Source organism: Lepidochelys olivacea (assembly GCF_965140295.1).
Source record: "Lepidochelys olivacea isolate rLepOli2 genome assembly, chromosome: 2".
NCBI lineage: Eukaryota > Metazoa > Chordata > Testudines > Cheloniidae > Lepidochelys > Lepidochelys olivacea.
The window spans coordinates 135,357,387-135,384,930 of NC_140412.1; the positions used below are offsets into that span (position 1 = coordinate 135,357,387).

The 27,544-nt window shown below is 41.1% G+C and overlaps 1 protein-coding gene and 1 long non-coding RNA gene across 3 annotated transcripts in view; one reads left to right on the plus strand and one right to left on the minus strand.

Moving 5' to 3' along the window:
* The window catches only part of BASP1 (brain abundant membrane attached signal protein 1), a 72,261-nt gene extending 50,199 nt beyond the window's left edge, over positions 1-22,062 (minus strand). The window contains exon 1 of the mRNA XM_084621076.1: positions 21,861-22,062. The gene's annotated coding sequence lies outside the window, so the exon portion shown is untranslated. The remainder of the gene's footprint in view (positions 1-21,860) is intronic.
* Positions 22,063-22,194: 132 nt separating this feature from the next.
* LOC311516731 lies at positions 22,195-27,077 on the plus strand. 2 transcript variants are annotated; one of them, XR_014710497.1, is made up of 3 exons: positions 22,195-22,933; positions 23,210-23,440; positions 26,837-27,077. It is a non-coding gene; the product is annotated as an uncharacterized lncRNA (long non-coding RNA). The 2 variants fall into 2 exon arrangements; XR_014710498.1 differs by having other exon boundaries at positions 22,195-22,928.
* The last annotated feature ends 467 nt before the right edge of the window (positions 27,078-27,544 follow it).

The window sequence follows — 27,544 nt, forward strand, 5'->3', positions numbered from 1 at the left end:
GACCAAGTTTCTTCACCCTGCCCCAGCGGGGGGGTGGGGAGGCATGTTTTTTAATGGCACGCTACTGCCTGCCGGGATCCCAGCCTGGGTTCGGCAGCGGGCTGAGCGGGGCCGGTGGCTGGGACTGTCTGGCAGCAGCGTGCCATTAAAAATCGGCTTGCATGCCATCTTTGGCACGTGTGCCACAGGTTGCCAACCCCTGAACTAGGGCTACTGGTGCATGAAGTGAAACCAGATATTATAGGGATAACAGAAACATGGTGGAATAGTAGTCATGACTGGACTACAGATATTGAAGGGTATGTGTTGTTTAGGAAAGACAGAAGGTAAAGGTGGTTGAGTAGCACTGTATATCAGTGATGAGGCAGAGTGTAAAGAAATAAGAAGCGATGGAAGGGATAAGACAGAGTCCGTCTGGGCAAAAATCACATTGGGGAAGAAAACTACTAGAGCCCCCCCTGTGATAGTGGTTGGGGTGTGCTACAGACTGCCAGGATCTAATTTGGATACAGATAGAGCCCTCTTTAATGTTTTTAATGAAGTAAATACTAATGGAAACTGCGTGATCATGGGAGACTAACTTCCCAGATATAGACTGGAGGACAAATGCTAGTAATAATAATAGGGCTCAGATTTTCCTGGTAGTGATAGCTGATGGATTCCTTCATCAAGTAGTTGCTGAACCGACTAGAGGGGATGCCATTTTAGATTTGGTTTTGGTGAGTAGTGAGGACCTCATAGAAGAAATGGTTGTAGGGGACAACCTTGGCTCAAGTGATCATGAGCTAATTCAGTTCAAACTGAATGGAAGGATAAACAAAAATAAATCTGCGTCTAGGGTTTGATTTCAAAAGGGCTGACTTTCAAAAATTAAGGAAATTAGTTAGGGAAGTGATTTGAACTGAAGGATTTATCGATCTAAAGGCAGAGGAAGCCTGGGATTACTTCAAGTCAAAGCTGCAGAAGCTATCGGAAGCCTGCATCCCAAGAAAGGGGAAAAAATTCATAGGCAGGAGTTGGAGACCAAGCTGGATGAGCAAGCATCTCGGAGAGGTGATTAAGAAAAAGCAGAAAGCATACAGGGATCGGAAGATGGGAGGGATCAGCAAGGAAAGCTACCTTATTGAGGTCAGAACATGTAGGGTTAAAGTGAGACGGCTAAAAGTCAAGTAGAATTGGACCTTCCAAAGGGAATTAAAACCAATAGTAAAAGGTTCTATAGTCATATAAATAAGAAGAAAACAAAGAAAGAAGAAGTGGGACTGCTAAACACTGAGGATGGAGTGCAGGTTAAGGATAATCTAGGCATGGCCCAATAGCTAAACAAATACTTTGCCTCAGTCTTTAATGAGGCTAATGAGGATCTTAGGGATAATGGTAGCATGACAAATGGCAATGATTATATGCAGGTAGATATTACCATATCTGAGGAAGAAGCAAAACTCTAACAGTTTAATGGGATTAAATCTGGGGGCCCAGATAATCTTCATCCAAGAATCTTAAAGGAATCGGCACATGAAATTGCAAGCCCATTAGCAAGAATTTTTAATGAATCTGTAAACTCAGGGGTTGTACCATATGATTGGAGAATTGCTAACATAGTTCCTGTTTTTAAGAAAGGAAAAAACGTGATCAGGGTAACTACAGGCCTGTTAGTTTAACATCTTTAGTATGCAAGGTCTTGGAAAAAATTTTGAAGGAGAAAGTAGTTAAGGACATTGAGGTCAATGGTAAATGGGACAAAATACAACATGGTTTTACAAAAGGTAGATCATGTCAAACCAACCTGATCTCCTTCTTTGAGAAAGTAACAGATTTTTTAGACAAAGGGAAACGCAGTGGATCTAATTTACCTAGATTTCAGTAAGGCTCTTGATACAGTGCTACATGGAGAATTATTAGTTAAATTGGAAAAGATGGAGATCAATATGAAAATTGAAAGGTGGATAAGGAATTGATTAGAGGGGAGACTACAACGGGTACTACTGAAAGGTGAACTGTCAGGCTGGAGGGAGGTTACCAGTGGAGTTCCTCAGGGATCGGTTTGGGGACCAATCTTTTTATTACTGAGCTCCGCACAAAAAGTAGGAGTGTGCTAATCAAGTTTTTGGATAACACAAAGCTGGGAGGCATTGCCAATTTAGAGAAGGACCAGGATATCATACAGGAGGATCTGGATAACCTTGTAAACTAGAGTAATAGTAATAGGATGAAATTTAATAGTGAGAAGTGTAAGATTATGCATTTAGGGATTAATAAGAATTTTAGTTAAAAGCTGGGGACGCATCAATTAGAAGGACCTCGGAGTATTGGTTGACTACAGGATGACTATGAGCAACCCGTGTGATATGGCAGTAAAAAAAGCTAATGCAGTCTTGGGATGCGTCAGGCAAGGTATTTCCAGTAGAGATAAGGAGGTGTTAGTACCATTATACAAGGCACTGGTGAGACCTCACTGGAATATTGTGTGCAGTTCTGGTCTCCCATGTTTAAGAAGGATGAATTCAAACTGGAACAGGTACAGAGAAGGGCTACTAGGATGAGCCGAGAAATGGAAAACCTGTCTTATGAAAGGAGACTCAAGGAGCTTGGCTTGTTTAGCCTAACCAAAAGAAGGCTGAGGGGAGATATGATTGCTCTCTATAAATATATCAGAGGGATAAATACCAGAGAGGGAGAGGAATTATTTAAGCTCAGTACCAATGTGGACACAAGAACAAATGGATATAAACTGGCCATCAGGAAGTTTAGACTTGAAATTAGATGAAGGTTTCTAACCATCAGAGGAGTGAAGTTCTGGAACAGCCTTCCAAGGGAAACAGTGGGGGCAAGACCTATCTGGCTTCAAGATTAAACTCGATAAGTTTATGGAGGAGAAGGTATGATGGGATAACATGATTCTGGCAATTAATTGACCTTTAAGTATTGTGACAGGGACAGACCAGGTGGCTACAAGAGAGTGCTTGAAGGCGGATATATTAGCCCCAGGTTATGTAGGTCCTTTTTTCCAGGGTAAGGTAACAGGGAAGCTTCCAGAACAATCAGGAACTTTCTGGAAACAATTCAGGCAGACAGGCTGATTAGAACACCTGCAGCCAATCAAGAAGCTGCCAGAATCAATTAAGACAGGCAGGCTAATCAGGGCACCTGGATTTTTAAAAAAAGGAGCTCACTTCAGTTTGTGGTGCGCATAAGGAGCTGGGAGTAAGAGGATGTGCTGCTGGAGGACTGAGGAGTACAAGCATTAACAGACCTCAGGAGGACGGTCTTGTGGTGAGGATAAAGAAGGTGTTGGGTGGAGGGCAAAGGGAAGTAGCCCAGGGAATTGTAGCTGTTGTGCAGCTGTTCCAGAAGGCACTCGAGACAGCTGCAGTCCACAAGGCCTTGGGCTGGAACCCGAGATAGAGGGCAGGCCCAGGTTCCCCCCAAACCTCCCAACTCCTGACCAGACACAGGAGCTTCCACCAGAGGTGAAGGTCTCTGAGCTGGTCCCTGACCCACTTGGTGGATCAGCAGAAACTGCGGGGATTGTTCTTACTCTTTTTTCCCCATGCTGGCCAGTGATGAGGTTATCTGAGTGAATGGCAGATTTAAGCCATGAAAGTGGCCAAACTCAGGGCTGCCATAAATCTCTGAGTAAAGCAAAATCCACCAATAAGCGCAGGACCCACCAAGGTAGAGGAGGAACTTTTTCACACTATTGATGGTAAATACGCCCATGGCCTGTGATGGTATGTTAAATGGGGTGGGATCTGAGTTACTACAGAGAAATCTTTTCTGGGTATCTGGCTGGTGAATCTTGCCCACGTGCTCAGGGTTCAGGTGATTGCCATATTTGGGGTTGTGAAGGAATTATCCTCCAGGGCAGAATGGAAGAGACCCTGGAGTTTTTTGCCTTCCTCTGCAGCATAGGGCACCGGTCACTTGCTGGAGGATTCTCTGCACCTTGAAGTCTTTAAACCATGATTTGAGGACTTCAATAGCTCAGACATAGGTGAGAGGTTTATTGCAGGAGTGGCTGGGTGAGATTCTGTGGCCTGCATTGTGCAGGAGGTCAGACTAGATGATCATAATGGTCCCTTCTGACCTTAATATCTATGAAAAACACTCTCAGCTGGATTCTGTACAGTACTTTTTTATTCAATTTAAACAACTGAATAAAGACATTCAATAGTCTGTATTATGCAGCCATTTTTAGTATTGAAACATTGATACTCATTTTAATGACTAAAGAAAATGAATGGACAATGGCCTAAATTTACTAGGCTAGGATATTTCCAACTGTTGTCCAGCTTTCACTCATTGTTTGGAACAGGAAGGCTTTCTCCTAATTGGTTTCTCAAAAATTACAGCTGTAGTAATATTTTTTTAAAATCTAGTCTCTGTACATATGTAGAAGATATCTAGCACTGGGCGTCATTGTAGGGTAGATGTGACTGATGAGTTAGTACAAGAGATGGCCATGTAATTGCTTGATTAGCCTCATAACAGAGTAGAACGTTTCACAAGGGTAGGAGTATTGCCTCAGTGCCATGGCCAGACTTCAGTTTAGGTAACTACATCCTGCCTAGCTAATGTTCTTCACTTCTCTTCTTGAGAGAGATTTGCATGATGTTGCTGGACCAAAATGGCTATTTTAGGGGTGGCTGTGGGATACCTGAATTTATCTAGGACCAATTCTAGAAATGCTTCTAAGCAGGGTGAATCAAAACTACTCATGTTGCTAAGACCTATGCTTAACAATATTTGCAAGATCAGACATATCTTTATTAAAAGTTTTGGAATCTTTCATAACGAATAAGATTTATGTAGACTAAGGAGTATGTTACATTATTTGGTTCATCTATGTTGTGTTTGTTATGTAACAACACACAAAGATAGTGATTTTTTTAATTCAAACATTTTAATATGTTAATTTATTGATCACTGATATTGTTTAGTTTTATCAAGCAGTATATTTTATACTTTGAATAAGCTAGTATCTATTGGAAACCCAGAGTTACGGCAGATAAGCAAGTTCTATACCTCACCTTCTAAAACAAGTTATCAATTGACTCTTACAAATTTGGTCTTTGAAACCTCAGTGCACTCTTGATAAGTCAATGGCAGAGCTGATCAAAACAGCTTTCTAAAAAAAATGCAAATATTTTGAAATCATTTTCATTGTGTTAGTCTTTGTAACAGAACTTTTTTTACTGATAGTTTTCATTTATTGGTTTTAATTTGCAAAATAAGTTTTGGGTTTGTGTCTTTTTTTTTAAAGTGAAATGTTTTTCAGAAATTCCACAATGTAATGAAGATGCACTAAACATCACAAAGTCTTTTCAAAATTAATTTTTTAAACACCAATTTGGAAAAAAAGAAATGAAAGTTTTTGATAAAAAGCTTTATAATTTTTTTAAGGTCACATTTTTCAAAAAACACTGAGTCCAAAAAAGAATTAAACGACAGACCCCCCCCCAAAAAAAAAGTCCTATAAGCTCTAGAAACAGAGTGAAATTCTGGCCACAGATCTTTTTTTTTTTTTTTCGGGGTCGGGGGGAGAAGAGGAGCAGGACTTCACCCCATGTTTTGTCATTTACTTAAACTGAACAAGTATCAAATCCTTAGCTAAACATACACAGTATAGTTAAGGATACACCTACAGATTTTATTGGAAAAACATCTTCTGAGCTTGCTATTTTCAAACATTCATAGTATTTTTGAAGAGGGAGTGGGGGAAAATATATGCTTGGATATGAATTTGATTTACAAATCCAAGCAAAGCCATTAGCCTTTAAAACGGTCATTGCCAAGTTTCAAATCTCAAGCTTTTTTGGCTATAGTCCTGTTAATAAATTAAATTAAATAAATAGTTAAATTTAAAATAAGTATTTTTATATCACTACTGCACTCAAAACAGTTAATGGGATTTTACACAAATTTGCCTCCCTCAAAAATCCCCCATTTAATTAGGGAACAAGTATGGAAGACTTGGGGCTATCAGGGAAGTCACCAAATACCCACTAGAATTATTCAATTTTAACATAATTCACAGTATAGTCATTGTGGCAATTTCTCTTATTCCATAAGCTTTCGTACTGCTGGGCTCTTTTGGTTTTCCACAAATCCTCAAACAGCACTCATTAGCCCTTAAGGATTGTGCAGTATTGCAAGTTTCAAGGCCTTGCATCCCAAAGCCCCCACGAAGATGGAACTCTGGAAAGTGGCTAGTCACATCATGCTGGAAAGTGGAGACAATTTTTCCCTCTCGACTGCTGCAGATGAAAGTACATTTTAATCCTTCAGTACAAACTTCAGGGTTGATTCTAAAGTTCATGTTTATTTTTATTGGCCTGTCTCTTGGCAGAAAAGGCTTTGGTAGGGGCACACCAATTATGTCAAATATATTTGGGTTATACAGGTCAGATGTTTCCTATGACAAACCAGTGCTGCTTAGCTCTGGAGTTTAATCTTCAGCATTCACATAATACTTTGGGAGGAAATGCAGATATTTTCTAGGGCATGTTAACTCTGAATTAAATTCTGACAAGTATTTTTAGCACTTCATCCCACACTCCTGTTGCTTGTGCCACAGCTCTCCAGTAGCACTTACTAAAACCTGATTGGACTTCTTATGACAGTTCATCCCAGGCCACACCATTTGCTGCACCACTGCTCAGGCCAGCACATGGACAGATGGGTGGCTGCTGTTAGAACTGTGCTACTAACACATTTTTCAGTTTACTGGCAGTTCTGGAAGTTGGGCGGAAGGTGGGGAGTTGGGCGGAATGGCAGAAGAACCTGCACTCAAATATTTTCAGAATTTAAGCAAATCAAAGCGTTTGGGGGAAATTTTTCTGTTTGGCATTTTTCCCCCTTTTAAATAAAAAGGTGCCGGACTGACAAGGAGATTTAGGAACCCCGGGCATTCACAAAATGGTGCCCCCATTGTACCCTATCATCCCTATGTGGAAAACCCAGGTTTGAATCTCCACTCTGGAGGAAGGACTTGAACTCAGGTGCAAGCTAGGGCAGCCCTGAGGCTAATCTAACTCATATCCCTGCTCCAATGGCCCCTGTGCAGAAGTCTATTGCAGGGATGCAGGATTACCCTGCCCATACCCGCTCCTCCCCTGCTATACACTCCTCTTCCTTCAATACACACCACCATCACCTCTGTTCCTAGTATAGAGGCCCCCTGCACTGGGGTATTTGAGGAGAAGAGGTTTATGCGTGCCATACAGCCCCTTTATACCCGTTATATCGGCCTTCAACTCTAATACTAGGAAGTGACTGTGTGGTCATGGTGCAGGAAACCCTTGACGTAATTGCATTGCTACAGATGGGTGTCCTCTAGAGATAAAAGGAACCAACCTTCTGCTGTCATCAATGAGACTTTTGACCCTAACTTCAATGGAATCGGTATTGGACTACTCTATTAGTTTTTCTTTGACTTTGCATTTAGTGTACTGGAATAAATGAAGGCCCATGAACAGAGCTAGTATATTTGAACCTACTAGAGACTGTCCTGCTTCAAGTTATTGTAGGAACCTTTTGTGCATAGAATCAATACATTAGAATAAATATTGTGGGGGAGGGAGAAGAGAAAGATGAACAGGAGTCAGTGTGTTGGATGAAGATAAGCAAGTTTCTTTTTCTTTAGCTTTATTGCAAGTGTCTGTATATTGTGGGTACAAACAAACAAACGAATATATTTTGTACTCATCAGATCAGTACTGAGCATGCCCAGTGACTATTTCAGACAGTTTCTTTCCATTCATGCGAAATTCAATTGTAGCTGCGAGACCTTATTTTGATTTTATTTGCACTTGTTTATACTGGTGTAACTCAACTGGCTTCAATGGAAATAGTTCTGATTTACAATGGCATAAATAAGATCGGGTCAAGCCCAAAGCGTCTTCGATTTCTCTCCCCTGGCCCCAGACACACATACATATGGATCTAAATGCAATCTTTACAGTCAAATTAGTAGCCCTAATATAATGGAAGTAATTCTATCACAGCTCTTTTGTGCATGGGTCAGAGACTAGACACAGCTTAATATTTTCGTTGTTAAAAACTGGCATATAGGTGAACGCTTCCCACCTCCAGTGAAACTAAGACATTGGCATATACACAAGAATCTTTGCTTTCTTACACCATGTGAATCCTGTAAATATTTAAGAGCATGCTGCAAATTTCCAGTAAGTAAACAAAGGCAGGCATGGAAGTTAAATAAATATCAGGTCTACTTCAGGGACAAAAAATTTTGAATTTGTGTCAATTGTGTAGTGCTGTGCAGCTGCAGCCTGGTTAGCCTGTGGTATGCAACTGGGAATATCACTTAGATACATAGATATTAAGGTCAGAAGGGACCATTATGATCATCTAGTCTGACCTCCTGCACAATGCAGGCCACAGAATCTCACCTACCCACTTCAGCCATTTACCTCCACAGAAAACAAGACTGTGCGATGGGGTTTGTTTTGCACAGCATTGAGCCTATTCAAACAATTTAAAAACACAAACGGGGGATTTCTTTAGTCTTGGCCAAAACCTGTACAAGGCTCAAATCTTCAAAGCTATTCTTAGGACACTATTAATTTTGACCAACCACGTGTTCCAAATCTTTGTGTATCATTTAATTCTCTTGTTGCTCTATGACCATCCCAAGAATACATTTCCGCAGCCTATAGATTAGGCTACAGTGTATGCTACTGTTGCCCTTTCAAGTCAACACTGCACATGTGTACAATACTAGACTTCATTTTGGGGTCCAATGTATGATGGTGTAAAAATTTTCAACGCTACTTAAGTGACTTCAGACACTAAGTTCCATTGACTTGAAATGAGACTTAGGGGCCTAAGTGCCTCAGGAACTTTTGAAAATTTTACCGATGGTCATTCCATTTGTAAAGTTAATTTGCTTCCCCCACGCTTTCTTCAGTTATGCCTGAAGTTCTGTGAACATTAAAGCAAGATGATAACTCCAAAGTTCTCAAACAACAAAGTCACTCGTGTGTTTGCATCAGACACATCTGCATGCTCATGCATTAGGACAACACTTCCGTTTCATGTGGCTTGTGACCCATCACAAGTAAGTAACACATTTGGAATATTAAATCGCAAAAACAAGCCAGAGGAATCCTCCGCTGCTCATTTTGGACAGGTTTAAGGTCCCTTTGCACTTTCCTGGTGGTGCAAACAGCATCAGCAAAGCAGAGTTTCTGGGCCATCACAGGGGAATGTCTATATCCCACCAAGAGAGTTTATAAATCAAATTTAAAGATAATTTTGAATTACTTGAACTCTCTCACAAATTACTCTCTACCTTTCGCACTGCCTTACACCCCGTATTAATTGGTTACATTTGGTTAGATTAATGCGGGAGGGGAACAGAATGTACCTCAGATTTGGAGCTTAACCTGTTCTGCGCAGAGCCCACACTAGGAAGTCTTAAGGCTGCATGCATACTCTCAAATGATGGAAGCCATAATATCAGTCAGTAATTGGCAATACAATTATTTGCCAGTTTCTCCACCCAGAGAACAGGGAAAAATACCTACCAGCTTTTGTAAAGCACTTTTACAAGAAGTGCTAGATGCAAATTGTTCTTTTTATTATTAAAAACAGAACAGTATTTAAGATAAAAGTGACACACTTGTATTTCTGGCAAACGTGCAGTAAAATTAGCTAGGAAGTGTTCTAAACCTTGATATTTAATGTTGACAACTTAGTCTCTTAGGAACTGCAGATGGATTTAACTAGCTGGGGAGTGAGTTAAAGTAGTCCAGAATCACACGATTATATTTAACTGCCTCCCCAGCTAATTAAATCAGGAACCAGAATCACAAAGCTGGTTTAATTAAAGTTTGCCAGAGCATTTACAGTATTTCTTTTTTAATTGTTAACCATCAGGTTTACTATATGATGCAAGTATTCAAATCAATATTGCTACTGACCCTCTTATTTACCACAGCAGACAATGCCAAGCATGCTGGACCAAGTGCTATGCTTGGGAACAATCGCATTGAAGCCAACGTGGCTGCAAGATTGTAACTGAAATCAAAATTTCGCCTTCTATCTTCAGTTTATTTATCTCAATGAGAAGTAGCTGGGAAATGTTTACTGTAGAAGTTTGACATCATGAATTAATTTGGCCCAAGCACGGCATTTGTCTAGACAGCATTCATAATGAATTCTCATAGCAGTTATGCGAATGTCACCCATCATCTATAGATGCTGTACTCTAATCAGGCATGATGGCAGTTTCAAGCAGTTAAAACAAATCCAAAGAAAGTATGCTACCTGCTTTAGTGCAAGCAATATGAGGCAAACAGGATGGAGCCCCTTACCTAATAGCCACCCTGAACAAGCTTGCCAAACAACCCACACCCATTGTAATATGATGTCGGTTCCCACAGGCACTTTGGAAGGCAATTGCCATTCATCGTGATATAGTTTAATTGCACTAATTCAGAGATTTGTTTAATACACCACAAGAATCACAGAGGTCTGATTGTTCTGGAAATTAGAAAGTGTCGGTATAGGCAAGCCTCCACACACAGCTTTTCATTGAGGCATGAGCCAGTTACCCTTAAAAACCAAAATTAGTTTTAGTAAGGGAAGGGAAAAAAATCAAAATGCTGCTCCCTGAACATCTTCAACCCGTAAGGATTACCCGCAATTAACATGTCCTCAAATTGTAAAAGTTAGAGATACAGAAACTTTTATGCTGATTGAAGGGGTGAGAGATTTCTACATTTTGTTAGGAAGTGTTAGCTTGCTCTTAAATGGAATTTAAAGCATTTAAGTTGACAATATCGTAACCCAGAGAATTTTGAGTTAGAAGTTACGCGCACACGCTTTCATACTATGATCTAACAACTCTTGCTTAGAGAGTTTAGAATGGAAATGAAATTAAAGTTAAGAATTAAGGTTCCATAAATTAACAGCTCTCATCCCATATCCCTGCCTGTCACATGGAGATACAGGTAGATTAATGTTAGACAAGAAAAGCTATCCATTTTGTTTACTATAAACAACAACATCTTAATACATTCTACACAACGCTGGCTGCCGTCTCCTCCTTACAACCCTTGTGGGGAGACAGTAAAACTTGAGCCTATTTTGGCGCCATGTGGTTCTTTCATTTGTAGCAAGTGCGTCAAATGAACAGGAAAAGCTCCTCAAGCCCAGCTCTGCAAGTGTTGAAAGAACTCTGAAGTGGTCAACGGAGCCAGACAAACTTTTATTTAGCAAAATTTTTTTTTTAAAGCAGATTTGGTGACATTAAATATTTCATGAATTCATTTAAGTTTCACAGAATTGTTCATTTAAAAAAAATCCAATTATTTTTCACTTTGACATTTTCAAAACTAAACACATTTTGATTTTTGGTATGAAACAACTTTTCATTCTGAATTTTGGTTTAATTTTTTTTTTTAAGTTTTTTTTAAAAAAAGCTTGAAGAAGTTTTCATTTTGAGCTGAACAAAATGTTTTTTTCAAACACAAAATGAATTTCTCAACTTTTCAATTGGCCAAAAATTTTCAAAATGTTTGTGTTCAGTCTGTCCCAGAACAAATTGTTTTGGATTTTTTGAAATTGCCAACAAACTTGAAAAAAATCAGTTATTCGCTCTACTCTCGTGATCACTATGGTGTGTGTAGACTTTGGGAAGGAACGCTGTCGATGAAATCAGAGTAATGATGAAATCACAGATGAAATCTGTGGCGATCAGCACCTTGCACAGGGAGCCACAGGATGGGCTGCACCAGCAGGCATTATAAGCTCAGCCAGCAAAGCCTGCAAACTTACAACCTTACCACTCAGAGGCGATCAGTTTCTTTCACAGCTGCTGTTGGGCATGTTGATAAAATGTCTGCTGTAAGCTCCTTAAACAAGAGCTACTTAGTTTTATGAAGTTTAGAGAGCAGGGTACACATTCCTGAAGAATGTATAGTTGCTAGAAACTTCATGAAGCTCTTTATTATTAGTAGTAACTCCAAGATTAACCACCCAGCCTTTTCAAATGTTTTTAAAAGTCATGGCCACCTAGGTTTTATTGAAGACCAATGAATATTTTATCTAAAAATTCATTGGTCTTCATATGTACAAAAACATCGCCATTCTGCCACAAAGTCTGTGGTAGTTGGGTGGGTGGGAAGACCAAGGCATATCACCACAGAACAATTTTTTTTGAAGCATGAAAAATGTCTTTACACTGGCACACACTTTGCCTAAGACAGGTTTCAGAGTAACAGCCGTGTTAGTCTGTATTCGCAAAAAGAAAAGGAGTACTTGTGGCACCTTAGAGACTAACCCATTTATTAGAGCATAAGCTTTCGTGAGCTACAGCTCACTTCCTCAGCATCTGAGGAAGTAAGCTGTAGCTCACGAAAGCTTATGCTCTAATAAATGGGTTAGTCTCTAAGGTGCCACAAGTACTCCTTTTCTTTTTGCCTAAGACGTTATCCTTTAACTAGGAGGAAGCCTGAGCTTTCATGCCAAAGAGAGCTTTTTACAGAAAGTTCGGGGAAGCTGCTGAAGGAAACAATTCTATTATCAGCCTATGGAGACGCTGCCATGGTTCCCCAGTGTATTTCTTTCCTGGAGATTGCAATCCTCTAAAAGGACAGGAACTCAGCATTCTTTGGGGAAATTTTTTTCTTCCTTTGGGGGGCATGACTAGAGGGCTATTCAGTTTGTTAGCCCACATAACCAACTTTATTCCCAAATAGCCATGGAGGAACATGTAATATAAACTCCACTCCACTCCACTCCCTTCCCCCTAACTTTTGAGCTGCTTCCACATATTGGCTCCAAACAGAGGGGAACATTTGCGCCCAAGTCTAACTCCACAATGCTCTTATAGCAGCTATACAAGAGAGACCTTACAAAAATACCTGGAGATTTTTGTGCTTGGCTATATTGCTTGGTTATAGTACTATTACAAGAGAAGTTCACACAAAGAAATACCTTTAAATGTTATGCAGCAATGTTTGAGCACTTGGAAACAAGCTACCAACTGCGGGAAGTGACCTTCACCACAAGAGCTTTAGATGTTATGCCTTAAAGGACTCTGTCAATACTGTACACTGTTCAACAAAGTTTGAGTTGCTATGAGGAACTCTGCACTTCTCTTTCCATAACTATCAATAGTTTGTTTATATATGCGTTTGTCAGGGACTGACTCATTTAGAGAAGAGCATTGACAGCTGAACTTTCAATCACTTAATAATTACTCAAAGGCCTATGAAAAAAGCTACTGTGCTGTTCATTTTCTGGAGCTATTCTAGTGACTTTGTTCAATGTTCTATTAATTCTATGGGGGAACAGGATAGCTCAGTTGTTTGAGCATTGGCCTGCTAAACCCAGGGTTGTGAATTCAATCCTTGAGGGGGCTATTTAGGGAATCTGGGGGAAAAACTGGCAATTGGTCCTGCTTTGAGCAGGAGGTTAGACTAAATGACCTCCTGAGGTCCCTTCCAACCCTGATATTCTATGACTACATTTTTATTCTATGAATAGAATCTCTTGAGCACCTTCTAGTGAACTACAATACTGTCTGGGCCTGCCAGCAATTACTGATATCAGTTCTGGAAAATATATTCTTCATTGGGACCCCGCAATTAAGGTGGGGCAGCTGGGCTTAAAATTGGATCTTCCGGTTTTCTATACTGAGATGATAGGATGTTCCTCAACTCCAGCATCCTAAGAAGCAAGAGATAGCATTTACAGGAAGGCCCTCTACATAAGAATTAATTAAACCGGTAAAGTAATGTATTCACACAAGCTACATTCCAGGTTGTTTGTGGGTGAGCCTACTGAGATCTCTATACTGTAAATTGCTCCTTTAATATGGAAGAAATCTTTCTGGAGGTAGGAATGTGGAGTGAGAAGGGGACCAGGCCCCCCAGACTCTCATATCCACAGGAAGGACTATACCAGATCCATAGAGATAAGTCATCTACATGGATAACTTGTATCTCCAAGCTGCTCAGCTGCACGCTCTTCATTCCGGCAACATGGCTTTGGCAGTGCCATGCTGCCATTGGCTGGGCCTCCCGAAGGTGCTCAGTAGAACCCATGGACTGGATGCAGAGTGTGTTAATGCTATTAACAGCTGCATTAAATCTGACCCCAAAATCTAGCCAGTCCAAAGAGAACATGGAATGTGACCAGTGACCTGCTCTTTACTGCCCCAAGACCTCTCTCCACAAAGCTAGTCAAGCAGCTTCTGCGCAGAATCATAGAAGGGCTTCTGCAATGTGCCAGGGAAAGAGAGAATGCCACAAGGCAGCACTACACCACATCACCACCCTTTCAGCATTGGTAGTGAAGAAACCCATAAAAGGACAGTCCCGGCCAAAGTTACTGCATGCACACTGCAAATGATTGGTCAGCAGCATGCTCCCATCTCCATTCTCCCTCTTAGGTTATGGTAGAGACTAAGTAGCTGTATAAAGATACAGGATCTTTATTTCCAGTCTTTGAAGCAAAACAGAAAATGCGTCCCAGTAAGCTGGCAGACATGAAGAAAAAGAGAAAAAGCAGAGATCCACAGGAAACTGTAGCCCATGCCCCAGCCAGGCACATATTCCCAGCCGTGGCAGCATGGGCCATGCCTACTCTGAGTGCGTGCACAGAACTGATGCTGCTCTAAGTAGGACGCCCTTACCCTGCCAGCTTCAGTCTGCACAAGAGCCATACTGTTAGAGCATCTATTAACTAGGTCGTCCCCATTTACCTCAGTCACATTAGGAAAAGGCAAGAATACCAGAGGGACTGCTTTCTCCTCTGCACATTCTCTCCTTCCTCCCTATCCAGTGTAATTTTGCTCCCCTCAGAACAAGCATGAAGCAAATAAGTCACTCACAGCAGTAATCAACTAACACACACATTTGGCAATAGTTGCATACATTTTCCTGTCAACAAAACAAAAACAAAAAAAATTGCTTTGAGGTATTTGTGGGCAATTCCTCAGTATATCAAGCATTTGCCCAGTAAACCCCTTAATAACAATAGTGAATGGGGCTTTGTCCTCTCTTCATTGGTGAATGTCCATTGCCAGTTCAGTAGCAATTTATACTATCATGCTTTCTCTCACAATCATACACTTCTCTGCTTTGAGGAAGTGTTAATATATCTCAGAGTTTGAAAAAGTATGCCTCTTGCACTCCTGGGTATCTGGGACAGACGAGGTGGACCTGGGTGCTGCAATTTGGTTTCAGTCTCTGACATGCTGGCTACCCATTCGTAATGCTCTGCACTTCTACCTCCCAGTTGATGATCACATTCTGCATATTTACTAAGTAGTCCGATACTAAGGAGAGATCTGTAGCAGCCCTGTTATCGTTAGTCTGTTGTGTCTGTAGATTTGTTTTGTTTCCCCTCTGTGCCCCGTAGCCATTTTAGCTTTGTCTAGAAGGCGATCACATATTGCACCTTGCTATTTGAACACTAATTTGATTCTCAACTGGTCAGTAATTCCAACATATAATGTTGAACACAGGCCCCTATTTCTACATTTTCATCAAGACACCAATTAAATAAAACGAAGAGTTACAACTGTCAATTTAGAATTTTTTGTGAAAGTATAAGGCCTTACGCAACCAGGAGAGTCCTCCCTTTGAGTATTTTACGGTTTACTTAAATGTAACTTGGATATTAGTCACTGAATTTACTACTTTCACATAAGGCAACTTCTATTTTTCACTTAGTGCTGATGGCACATGTTTTTGCCATTAAAATGAATCCTTGTTAAGGAAGCTTTACAGGATTTATATTGTAGCCACTTGACTTTTGCCAGTAGTTGAGAGTCATGCTTCAATGGAGCATTATAGTACCTTCTATTCAGAGCAAGTAAAGTCACTATAGTAGTTGTTCTAACACATTATCAGTAATTATTCTGTAATGAAATACCTGTAGAATGAGGGAAGAGGGGAGGTGAAAATCTGATTATCCTATATATTTAAAAGTTTCAGTGTTAGTGCTGAGTCCCTTGAGACTATGCCTATAATTAATTAATATTGAAACTCCCTTGGCCAGAGCCCATGGTATGCAGCACCAAATGAGTGCTGTTCTCTGAATAGCTAGAGGAGAAATTCACATACAGTTAGTTACAATTACATAGAGTTAGTTACAAAAGGATATCCAACTTCCTATGTGGTGGACACAACTAAGATGAAAAATCCCAGGATCAGCAGAATAGCCTCACATAAACCATGTGACACTTATGTTTCCATCCTAAAGTTCAAACTATGTAGCATATAAGTGATAGTGCCATATGGCTTTCAGTTATAGTGAGGGTACACAGCAGTCTGCAGCCTAGAAGAAAGTTGGATAATATATGTATGCAAGCTAGCTAGATCCATTTTACAGAGCAGCGTATCAAACAGATCAAAAGACAGTACTTAGACAAGAAGGCCAATCTAAGTCAGAAGGATTTTGTTATTAAAACTGTTTCCCAAGAATTAAAGTCCATTAAATCATATTTGAGGTAGGAATTACTACACATCTTGCTCTCAGGCAAATTCTGACTATGTCAGATATTGAAAATTATATCTACTGATGTGCTGAACCTGGGGGAAGGGGGCAATTCTCAAAATCTACCAAATCACACTACTAGACAAATATATGAATAGAGACACATTTTCCAAATATAATCAGTTTCCATTTTAAAAATTGTTATGAGTTTTACATCAGAAAACCAACATCTACATGTTTGTACTAACCAAATTTCTCCATTTTGAAATAAGATGCTTAGTTGGCATCACTATTTTGAACCAGAAAGTTATGATTAGCAAGATGCTAAAATGCTGTAGGGTAGAGATGAATCTTAAGTTCTTTTCATTCTCCATAAGAAACATTTTAAATATTTTGTCTTGGAAGTATTTCCTAATTCATTAAGCTTCCATTATGTTGCATATGGTTTCTATTTTCAGGGCTTTAATGCTTTCAGGAATTATTTCTTTGACTTCTCTGGTTGTTGCCTCACTCGTATTCACACTGATTTGTTGGCTTATTCCTGGTCAGAGTCTCCCCCTTATTCTGTTTCTTAAACTCTGGTCAAGGAAGAAACTATTTCAACACATCTACACTTTGGAACTGTCTTGGTCCTTTATGGTCCTCCTCTCTCTCTTCTTTGTGCAGGGAAGGGAAGACAGAACGACCTTGAAAAAACTAGGTAGTCATCACTTCTTTGTATTTGAACAATTAGTACGGCCATTTTCTTGCTTGGAAAACTAAGATCTAGCCTTTAGATTTAGAATGTATAGAAGAAATTACAGTAGTAACTAGAGACCTAAACCAAGATCCAGCTTCCCAAGGCCAAATGGATGCCCAAGAACGAATATGGATTTAGGAGCCTATCTTAACTCTTCTTCAAAATATAGCTTTCCTGATTAATTATGTAATATGAACACTGATGTTTCTAATAAACCTGAGCAACTAGCATTCTGTACATCTCAAGGAATCTTGTCTGATAAGACCAGTAAAGCCAAGATCATTGTATCAGTTACCAGAGTAGTCTCCAGTACATTAAAGAATCTAAGCCATTTGGTGCTGCAGTTCATTTTTAGATGTTACTTCTCACAGATTATTTAATTTACTAATGCATATTTTTATTAATGCCTATAAATATATACAAACATATATACATCTGCAATAAGACTGGATACAAGAACAAATATTCTAAATAAGTCAAAAGATTCAGCATCCAAAGAGCAATGAAACTACACTGATCAAAAGATATCCTACACATCTACATTGCACCTATGAAATGCAAATTTGATTAGTGTATGTTAGTCTTAACCATATAAATAGTTGATAACTGTTTCATCAGCTGATTTAGCCACTAAGCCGGAAGTAATCTTGCTAAAGACAAAGATAAATTGAGATGGGGAAGTTCTGCGGAAAGGTTTTTGTAATACTGGTGTTTTCAGTAAAGAATTGGCCAGTAAAAATGGTTGTTTTACAGTCACAGAACAGTACTTTTTAGACTAAAAGTTGTCCAGCATGCAGAACTGTTGCAAGATTTCAGGGCTAGTTGTATTTGGGGAAAATCCACAAATGGAAGACAGGACAAATACATGAAGCATTAGTTGGATACTACAATTTATTCCAGTAGCTTCATGTTTAAAGGTGATATACACAAATATTTTCATAGAGATTTAGGAAGGTTCAAAATTCATAAGGCATGCATGCTCCTTATGTAATTTCAGAGTTACATTTTCAAGGTGTGGGGGAGGATAAAAACTGAAAGCTTCATTTCAGAAATAGTTAACAGGGATAACATATCACTTAACTTATTTGTTGGCACATTTGTCTAAACAAAACACTTTTAAACCCCCGAGGAAAACAAGCAAAAGCAACAAAAAAAAAAAATACTGCACACAAAATACAGAACTGAATAGTCTCATGTTTTAGCCTAGATTTTATTTTAATGGGATTAAATTATGATATTCTCAGGGGTTCAGCTAGATACAAAAATGCTGTGTGGTGTGCAGTTCCAGCAGCAATGTACTAACAAATTCTCTGAATTACACAATCAGCTGTTTTATACATTAACGCACACCAAGAGAAGGAACCACCATGATTTTCCCCTCTCTGCATGGTGGGGTGTGTGTTTGTTTTTTTTCCCCCAGACCATGGAATGTAGCTAACATTCTCCCTCTGAAACCGACACCCCAACATACACACACTGCTCATTCCCTAATCCAGCAGGGAGGAAGATCACAACGTCAAGCATCTCCTTGATAGGAAGTTCCAGTTCTGTACGAAACCATGGAGCGACAGGAAATGCAAGAACCTTTGTTCCTTTTCTCCCTCCCTATTCCCAGCTCCTTTGAAAGCCAGTTGTATTCATTCGTTATTACTATTGTATTTTCCTCCCTCCTCCTCCCACTCTATATTAAGCACCAGAACCAATTGACAGAGGCTGCTGGTAGAGGTACTTCTCCTGGAAACTCCATCTCTGCAGCTGACGCGGCAGCCTCGCTCACACCGCTCCCCGCACCCAGCCTCCTGCTGCTTCTCCTGCGAGACTTTTGTTGGAGGAGGCGCTGGGGGGAGGGGGGGGGGAGCAGTTGTGCTTAAAAATCGTCTGCGTGTCTGAAGTCTGTCCAGCCCTGTAGGTAGTGTGTCCGGCATGCGTCCCTCCGCCAAGGCGTACACAGGCTCCCCTCAAATGCAAAGGCTCTGATAATGGCCAGCGCCTCTGCCCCCGCGCCCCACACACCAGTGCCCTTAATGGCAGTATTAAAAGAGTACGAAGTAACCATCCACTGGGGACAAGAGGGCTGGGAATGTGAGATTTCCATTCCAGCCAATGCTCAGAAGCGAGGTTGGAGGAGAGGTAACAAAAGCCACAGCCAAGATCGGGTTTGGTGAATGACCGCGGCTTGGGGACGGGGGTCGCCTACACCGAACTGGTTTTGGCAGAAGCTGATCATACGGATCCTCTCGCTCTGTGGCTGGAGAGACACGTCGCCTAAAAGAGTCGTAATTTGCAAAGCCTATAAGATCTGCACCACCTCCAAGAGTTTTCCACCAGGAAACAATCATAGCCTACATCGTCATCCTTGACCAGAGCGTGTTCTGAGGAGACGGGAAAGAGAAATACCAGATCAGATGTCAAGACGCGACAATCTGAATGAGAGAAAAATGTCTCATAAAAATCTCAGTAAAACAGAGGGAGGTGCTTGAGGAGACGGCCTTAAAAACCATGAGAGTCTCGCTCTTGATGGAGTCTTGGTAGGATCTGTCACAGCAAGGGTCCCCCGCCCCCGCAGCATGGCTGCTGCTGCTGCTGCTTCTTCTTCTTCTTTTTTTTTTTTTAAACGAGATGGTTAACGTGGAATTTAACTGCAGTAGATAAATTAAACCCACTTAATCGTCTTCAGCCACGAGGACTCACAAATGGATCTGCCTCATTAGAGTTGCTATATAATACCCCTTTGTCTACGAGCTGGCCAGACAGCAGTTCCCACAAGAAACTGAATAATGGGAGAGACAGGCCAGCCGAATAGGGTTACCCCATTTGCAGCACAGACCTCGAAAGGCCATTTTGCTAGAAGGTTTACAATGCAAGGATAGCTAATTCTGCAAAACCCGCAACCTCATTTTTCATGGTCACTTTTTCTCGATCAAAATTTGGGAGGCGAGAAGGTTGTCCCCACCGAAAACATAGGTTTAGTACCATTAAAAAAATAAACCAGTAAAATTCTCTTTAGTATAACAATGGCGTAGTTACCAGGATAAAAAAAATTACATGGAATTGGAGGGGTGTGTGATTTATTCCCTCTTTAAATTCTCCAATAAGAAAAAATTAAGATCCTAGCAAAATATTATGCTATTTAAAACATTATTTGAGCTCGTGGGAGAGGAATGTCCTGGGGATTAAATCTACAAACATCCTGGCTTCCTTGTGTATATTGCAACATCTCTGAATGCCTTTGTTCCATTGATTCTGATATGAGCTTGATTAATGATGGAGAGATCTTTCTGACTTGTCCCTCTCTCCACACCCTGCTCTCTGGCGCATGCGTGAGGCAAAGACAAAGGAATAGGTAATTACAGTACAATTTCATTCATTTTGACTGCAGTATTGCTCTGTTAGCAAAGACAACCAATACCATGGGGTTTATTCACACCCACCTGATGTGGTAGACTGGTTGTGTGTGTGTGTGTTGGTATTAGTCCCTAAAAACACAATAAAGACATCTGTAACTTAGTTGCGAGAGAGTCCCTCATTGTAAATACATATTGTAGGTGAGGTGATCCTTCCCTGCATCATAAGGGGTTGATGGAGAGAGAGAGAGAGAGAGAGAGAGAGAGAGAGAATAAGGCAAAAAAAAAATTACATGGACATGTAGCCTTGACTGGGGGGAATAAAAGATTTGTTGGAGTACAGAGAAAGCATTCGATGCATATTCATGCACATTTATTGAAATACAGGCTGCATTAGGAGAGGAGGGTTGGGCGCGGGGGACACGTCTGGTTTGTTAGCTGCAGCCCAGACAGAACTAACGCTGCTAAACCTCCAAAAATTTGCATAAAGCATTGACAAGTCTGGGGATTAAAATTGTTGCCGCGTATGCTGTCATTTTCAAGCACACCCGTGATTGTTAAAGCAATAAGCAAGCTCTTTTAGTGCCTAATCAAGAACAATCACATTGTTAAAAGCTACAATAGGCTAACTGGCTGAGCTTCCATTTAAAAGGATTTAGTTCCCAGTTAGTGAGGGTTTGCGTCAAGATTTATATTTTAATCAAACACATTCCCTATCTCGTCCTATTCCAAAAGCCAAAATGCCCCACAGGTAAAACAGAAAACCATCTTTCCAAATCTAGGACATTGCCCTAGTATCAGCTATATGTTATCTCGCTATGGTGTCTCTTCGCCTCCTCCCCTCCATGTTCTTAACATGGATTCATTTTCTTCTCTATGTGCTTCATTTCATGAGTAGGTTTGGAGGGGTGTTGTTTAAAGCAACCTTCCTGAGAAAATTCAAGCCACTAAAAATTACGCAGTATTACAAACACCCTGTTCCCCCACCCTCTCTCTCTCACATACACACACACCACAAAGCGTGGTAACAGGCATTTCAAAGTAAGGACTGGATTTTCATCCATTTTTGAGCCTCACATGAATTCATACGTTCTCTCCCTTTCGAGGAATAGAACCCTTCACGGCGTGCCTGATAAGAGATGGGTGTTAAAGCACCTCCCAATCTGCTATTCTTTCTCCACTGGAGCGGTTTAAAAAAATAACTCCTTTCCCCACGTTTGAGACAGATCTAGACAGAAAAGAATCAAATGCAAAGCTCGTGGTGTCGTCCACGGAAATGGCATAAGTGAGACGCTGCTTCTTACCTTTTTTATATTTTCCTCTCTCCCCTTGTGTGTGTTTGTGTGCTCTGGTGTCACAGGGAGAGTCCTAGGTAGCCTAGCGCCGCTTGGCTTGGGCTGAGTTGGTGTGTGGCTCTCCCCTGCTCGCTTGCTGGGACTGGAGTGACTAGTGCTTGTTGGAGCAATGCCGCCGCCGCTGCTACTGCTGCTGCCTCTGCATTTCTCTCTCTCTCTCTCTCTCTCCCCCCCCCCCACCCCACCCCCCTCTCTCTCTGTGACAGTCTGTGGGCAGTTCAAAAGCCACACGCACTCTCATTTATTTATTTATTTAAGAAGCTCGTAGGCAGGCGAGGTGCTTGCCCACGCTCACGCGTAGGGGGCGCACTGACCCAAGGTTTTAAATATAGGCTTGCACGCTAGAGGAGGATTTGTTGGGAAGGTGCATAACCCTCTTTTTCGTGTAAAATTATAGGATCCCAGAAAGGATCCCGGCGGTGGGTTGTCTGGATCCGAGGAACCATTCCTCCTGCCCAAAGACATCTCTAACAGCCCGTCTCCCTCTCGAGAGAGAGAGAGAGAGAGAGAGAGAGAGAGAAAAGGTGGGAGGCAGGTGCCCTTTGCGAGGAGGCGAAGCTGTTCCTTTCCAGCAGCAGCAGCAGCTCCCACGCCACTTCCAACACAGGATTTACATCTTGGAGACATCAACAAAAGAGCCTTCCACCCTGCGCTTGTGCGGCAGACCGGCCAGCAGCTCGCAGGGGCACACGCCGATCAGCGGACTCCTAAAGTTAGGCGCAGCTCGGCAAACCTTCGCGGGAGGTTGCATGGTGATGTTGGGAGCCGCGATGGGTCCGTTCAGTTGCAAGCTGGGCTGCCTGCCTCGAGTGTCACCTTTCCTGGAGGAGAGTAAAGAAGCCCGGTGTGAGGGGGCATCCCGGGGAAATGGGGAGAGCTCTAACCAGTCGTGTATTCCATTAACAAGCTAAGGACCAGGTCTGGCCTTTAAAGCCCACTCGTTTCTCAAGAGAACGGAGAGGATTTTACTCCATCGCTCCCGCAGTTGACGAGCTAGCCCGGAGATCGCAAGTTTCTGTAAGGTCTGACCCCTCGCCACAGTTCCGGTCATGTTCAGAGCTTGCAGCGACCGTAGGGCGATCCTGCCCTCGGATCATACCCCCTAGCCCCCCACGAAAACGAAGGCCACACGCCTTCTGGGAACTTCGGGTTTCCCCAGGACCCGAGTTGGGGAGGGGGGGGAACAACTTTATTTACAGTTAACGCAGCTGTTTATTTGATTAAGGGTCTACAAATCAGTGAAATTGCTACCCAAAAAAAAAAACCCAACCCTATTTACCCGATATTTTTATTTGCAGCACTTTGACGCCCTCTGCGCCTTAAAAGAGGTCAGGACAGTTTGTAAATACAAGTAACAGGATAGGATTAGCTACAGCGTTGATGAGTAGATCTTGCGATCTAGTGAAAGGGAAGAAGAGTCTTGACACCGTAAATCTGGATCCGTTTCACTGAACAAAATTTAAAAGTCGTGGCTGGGGCATCTCCTCTGGGGGACTGACTGCTTCATAGTCACGCAGTGGAGTTGACAGGTATGCCAAAACTTTGAAAGGGAGCAAACCAAAATATCTGAGTACACCAGACTAAACTAGCGGGTTTGCTGCAGGGATAGGATTTTATATGCAAGGAGACCTACTTCTAGTGCACTCTAATACAGCGGGACTTGTTTTATAACGTAGTAAAATGAATTGTTTCTGGGAACCACGAGGTACACGTTGTGGCTATTAGGAACGTCTGATAAGTTTACTGTCAAGTTGAATGGAAGATGTCTGGAAGAGGGTTCTACTTATATGTATATACAGCCCCCCGCCAAACACCTCGTACACAAATCAATAGACCACGCTGTTTATAGAGGAGCGCCTAGCTAGCAAACTAATGCAGTTCCCATTTTCCTGATATGAATACTTTGTAATACAAAAAGAAAAGGAGTACTGGTGACTAACCAATTTATTTGAGCGTAAGCTTTCGTGAGCTACAGCTCACTTCATCGGATGCATCGAATTTGTAATACAAAGAATTACATAAATACACTAGACTGGGAGAATTAGTGAGCACAAGCCAAAGCTAACGTGATAGCTAGCACTTGAGTATTATGCATAACATATTGTCTATATTTCAGGAGTAACGACGAGCCAGAGTTTTTGTAGAAATTCAGATACAACGATCTGTGTGCGACATGCAAATTTCCGCTTTCAAATTTGTCCTTTCAGGCTAGCTAATCTGCCTCTTTCAGTATGCAATAGTTGATGCCATTCCCGAACATTTCCAAAAATGGAAAGCGTCAAGAAATCCACACGTACTGTGTTGCTGGCTCGCTTTCATGTCGGGGACAGCAAGCCCCAGAGAAGGCGTGATTGGAATATAGATCCACAAGTTACCATAGAAACTAGAGAGAGAGCCTGCATCGGGATTAAGAGCTGCAAATTCACAAGAATAGGGCTTGTGGTTTCCTAGTAGCTGTTCTTATCAAGATAAAAAATGCTGCCTTCTTCCTATACAGTGATTAAATGGTTTTATTAGCTTAACAAACCTCGATATTCAAAGTCTTACCATAAATCAGTGTTTAACTAATGCCACCCTTAATATCTTTAAGCCTGTAAACCAAGAACAATTTAGTACTTGTAAAAATGTCTTCTGACAGCTTCCAATGTGTACAGTTAAGGAGATTTCTTACTAACCTTTAAACCTTTTTCAGACAGTATGAAGGCATTGCAGTATACTCTCTCTCTCTCACACACACACACACACACACACAGTCTTCCACCAAGCAATCATTTGCAATTTAGGTAGGGTGAAATGGCAAAATACTGTAATGTAAAATGGCTTTTTGACACCTTTCTGCATTCATTTCCATTCACTGCAGAGCCTTGAAACCAGTCTGTTTGGTTAAGGGAGGCTGGTTAATTGGTAACAAGAGCTGAAATTTAGGATCATGTTTCAAAATGAGAAGGGATTTTCCACCAAGTTAAAGCAGCCGTTCCAATATAAGTTAGGTTGGAGTTAGGTACAATGACACTGCAGGAACGGTTATGTTGACAAAGCAGACTAATATTCTCCTAATGCCCAGCAGAATTTGTCAAGAAAGAGAGTGAGACAGCATGGTTGAATTTGGTGCCCAATTGCAAGGGCCCAATGTTGCTTTTCTCCACTCTCAAACATTTTGAGGTGTCCACTTTCGGGTGTATAGGGCCACTGTTGCTAGTGCTCACACACCTGTGGCACCTGAACCAGAGTGCGACTGACTTGAGCCTGATCAGTTTCACCATTATTGCCCTGCTGAGATTCTGGAAGCACACCAGGCAAGAGTGACATTAAACAAGCTTGCATCAGTTACCTTGCTGCTGCACCTGTTTTGGACATGCTGTGTGCAGAAATCTGATGTTGAAGTGGGGTGGGGAGGGAGTATGTATTAGATGGACAGGGAAACAAAAGTGAACTGCTTAGTTTTAGTGAGAAAATTACAGAACGAAAAATACTCAAACAGCCTCTTCTGAAAGAGATTTGGCCCTCAGGGTTTCATAAGAGATGTTTGATCAGATATGCTTATTCACATGGAGATCAGAAAAAGTAAAGTGGGGAGACTGAGGAAGAATTGCAGTGCCTTGCTACAATCCTTGCACATCATTTACACTCATCTATATATATATATATATATATGGGCAAAAACATAGGGTTCAATTCCCCTTTGCCCTCCATTTTGTCTCATCGGTTATACTTGTGCAGAGTGCCAAATCAGAGTAGTCCACTCAGAATGGTGGTAGCAATTTACATTGGCTTTGCACAGGCATAAATGATTATGCAAGAAGCAAGGCAGAGGAGAATCAGGCTCACAGACATTACATGTATGTGTGTGTGTGTGTGTGTTTCTACACGTTATTTTTCAGTAGGATAAATACCATGTCCACAGGAGTACATAACTTCTGAACAGACTGATTTGAAGGTTGGTAGGTGGGACTCCTGCCTTCACCAAATCAGAGCACCACTAGTTCTTACATGCCTGCACATTCACGTATATGACCCTGAATCTACTCATGATCTTTAGGGTTAACAGGATTTGACCATGTATACACCAAAGGAAAATGGAGTTATGAGGTAAATATGCATAGTACTTCAAACTATTCCTCCTAAAGGCATACTGAACAGAGGAGAAAATGGAAGTCTGAAATGAAGTAACTTATTATAGGGGTTCTAGTGCAGATATGTATGTAACTGATATTTACATTGCAAGTACTGTATCTCTCTCACACACTCACACAATGGCCCTACACACCGAAATCTCTTTCCTGTATCATAGGCAAATGCATTAACAAACCTGTGCAGTCTGTTTAGCCAAAGAGGAGTGATTTTACTCTAAAATAGGGTGAGCAGATATCCTGATTTTATAGGGACAGTCCCAATATTCGGGGCTTTGTCTTATATAAGCACTTATTACCCTCCACCACCATCCTGATTTTTCACACTTGCTATCTGGTCACCCTACCCTAAAATGTGTTAAACTGGCCAGAGTCATGTCAAATTCATGGACCTCTCAACATCAGCAGGGTGATGACCTTACAGTTATTAATAAATAGCCTGAGATACTATAAATATGGAGAAAAAGCAAAATACTGAATTTTGAACTAGAACTCCAGATTCTTACGTTACAATTTGTGTAATTTCCTCTGCAAGCCCTGGGTCTTTAGAGAGGGATTTAAGGAAAAAGTTCTTTAAGAAAATTTCTCATCAGTCATAAAAGGTATCAAATTTAAACTCTCTTACTTGATATGGTGTCAAACTTGTGTTGTGAGTTATTGGCAAGGGGATCCATTTTCCAAGTCAGATGGATGCCATTTGGGGGGTAATATGCTTTAACTGGTATATTACATAGAAGCAATTTCTCCAGAGTTGTTAGTATTCAAATCTTTATTTCTCTCTCTCCTTCTCCCCAGTGTATTTTACTGAGCAAGCTGGTTAAAAGAGCACATAAAGAGGAAATGACTAATGGCAGTGACAACAGAGAAGTTACCTTTTTTTAAAAAAGGACGGGAGAAACATGGTTTTGTTGTGATCCAACCTCCCCCGAGAAGAGTCATCATGCCGTCCCTTTCACCTCTGCACCATCCATCGCTAGATTCATAAATTGTATGCTTAAGGCAGGCATTGTTCAATTAAAACAAACAAGTTACCTAACTCAGAAGAGAATCTAGGTTATTCAAGGAGTTACAAAACATGCATTTGGCCTATGTTTCACAAAGTGATGTTCTTTACTTTTCACCTGGGATAATTAAATCCAGTGAGCAGCCAGTCCTTAATCAATTTTGGTTTCAGGTTCTCATATGCTTGCAAAAAATTCTCATGAATAAACAACAGGTGCATTGTGAAACATGATATGCTGGCCAACAAGTATAATTCAATAGCATTCATTATTTACAAAATCATACCATTTAAAGAGAAGACAGATGCCTTACATAGCAGTAGTGACTGTTACAGTCTTAGAGCACACTGACAAAGTAAGCTCGATATTTTTTCCAGGCTTGAAGAGATACTACAGTTCACAAGAATACACTCTTTATGAACTTCAGAATTTTAACAAATGGTTGTGTTTCCTGAGGACTTCATAAATGTCAATGTGCACTATTGTCTACACATGCCATTTT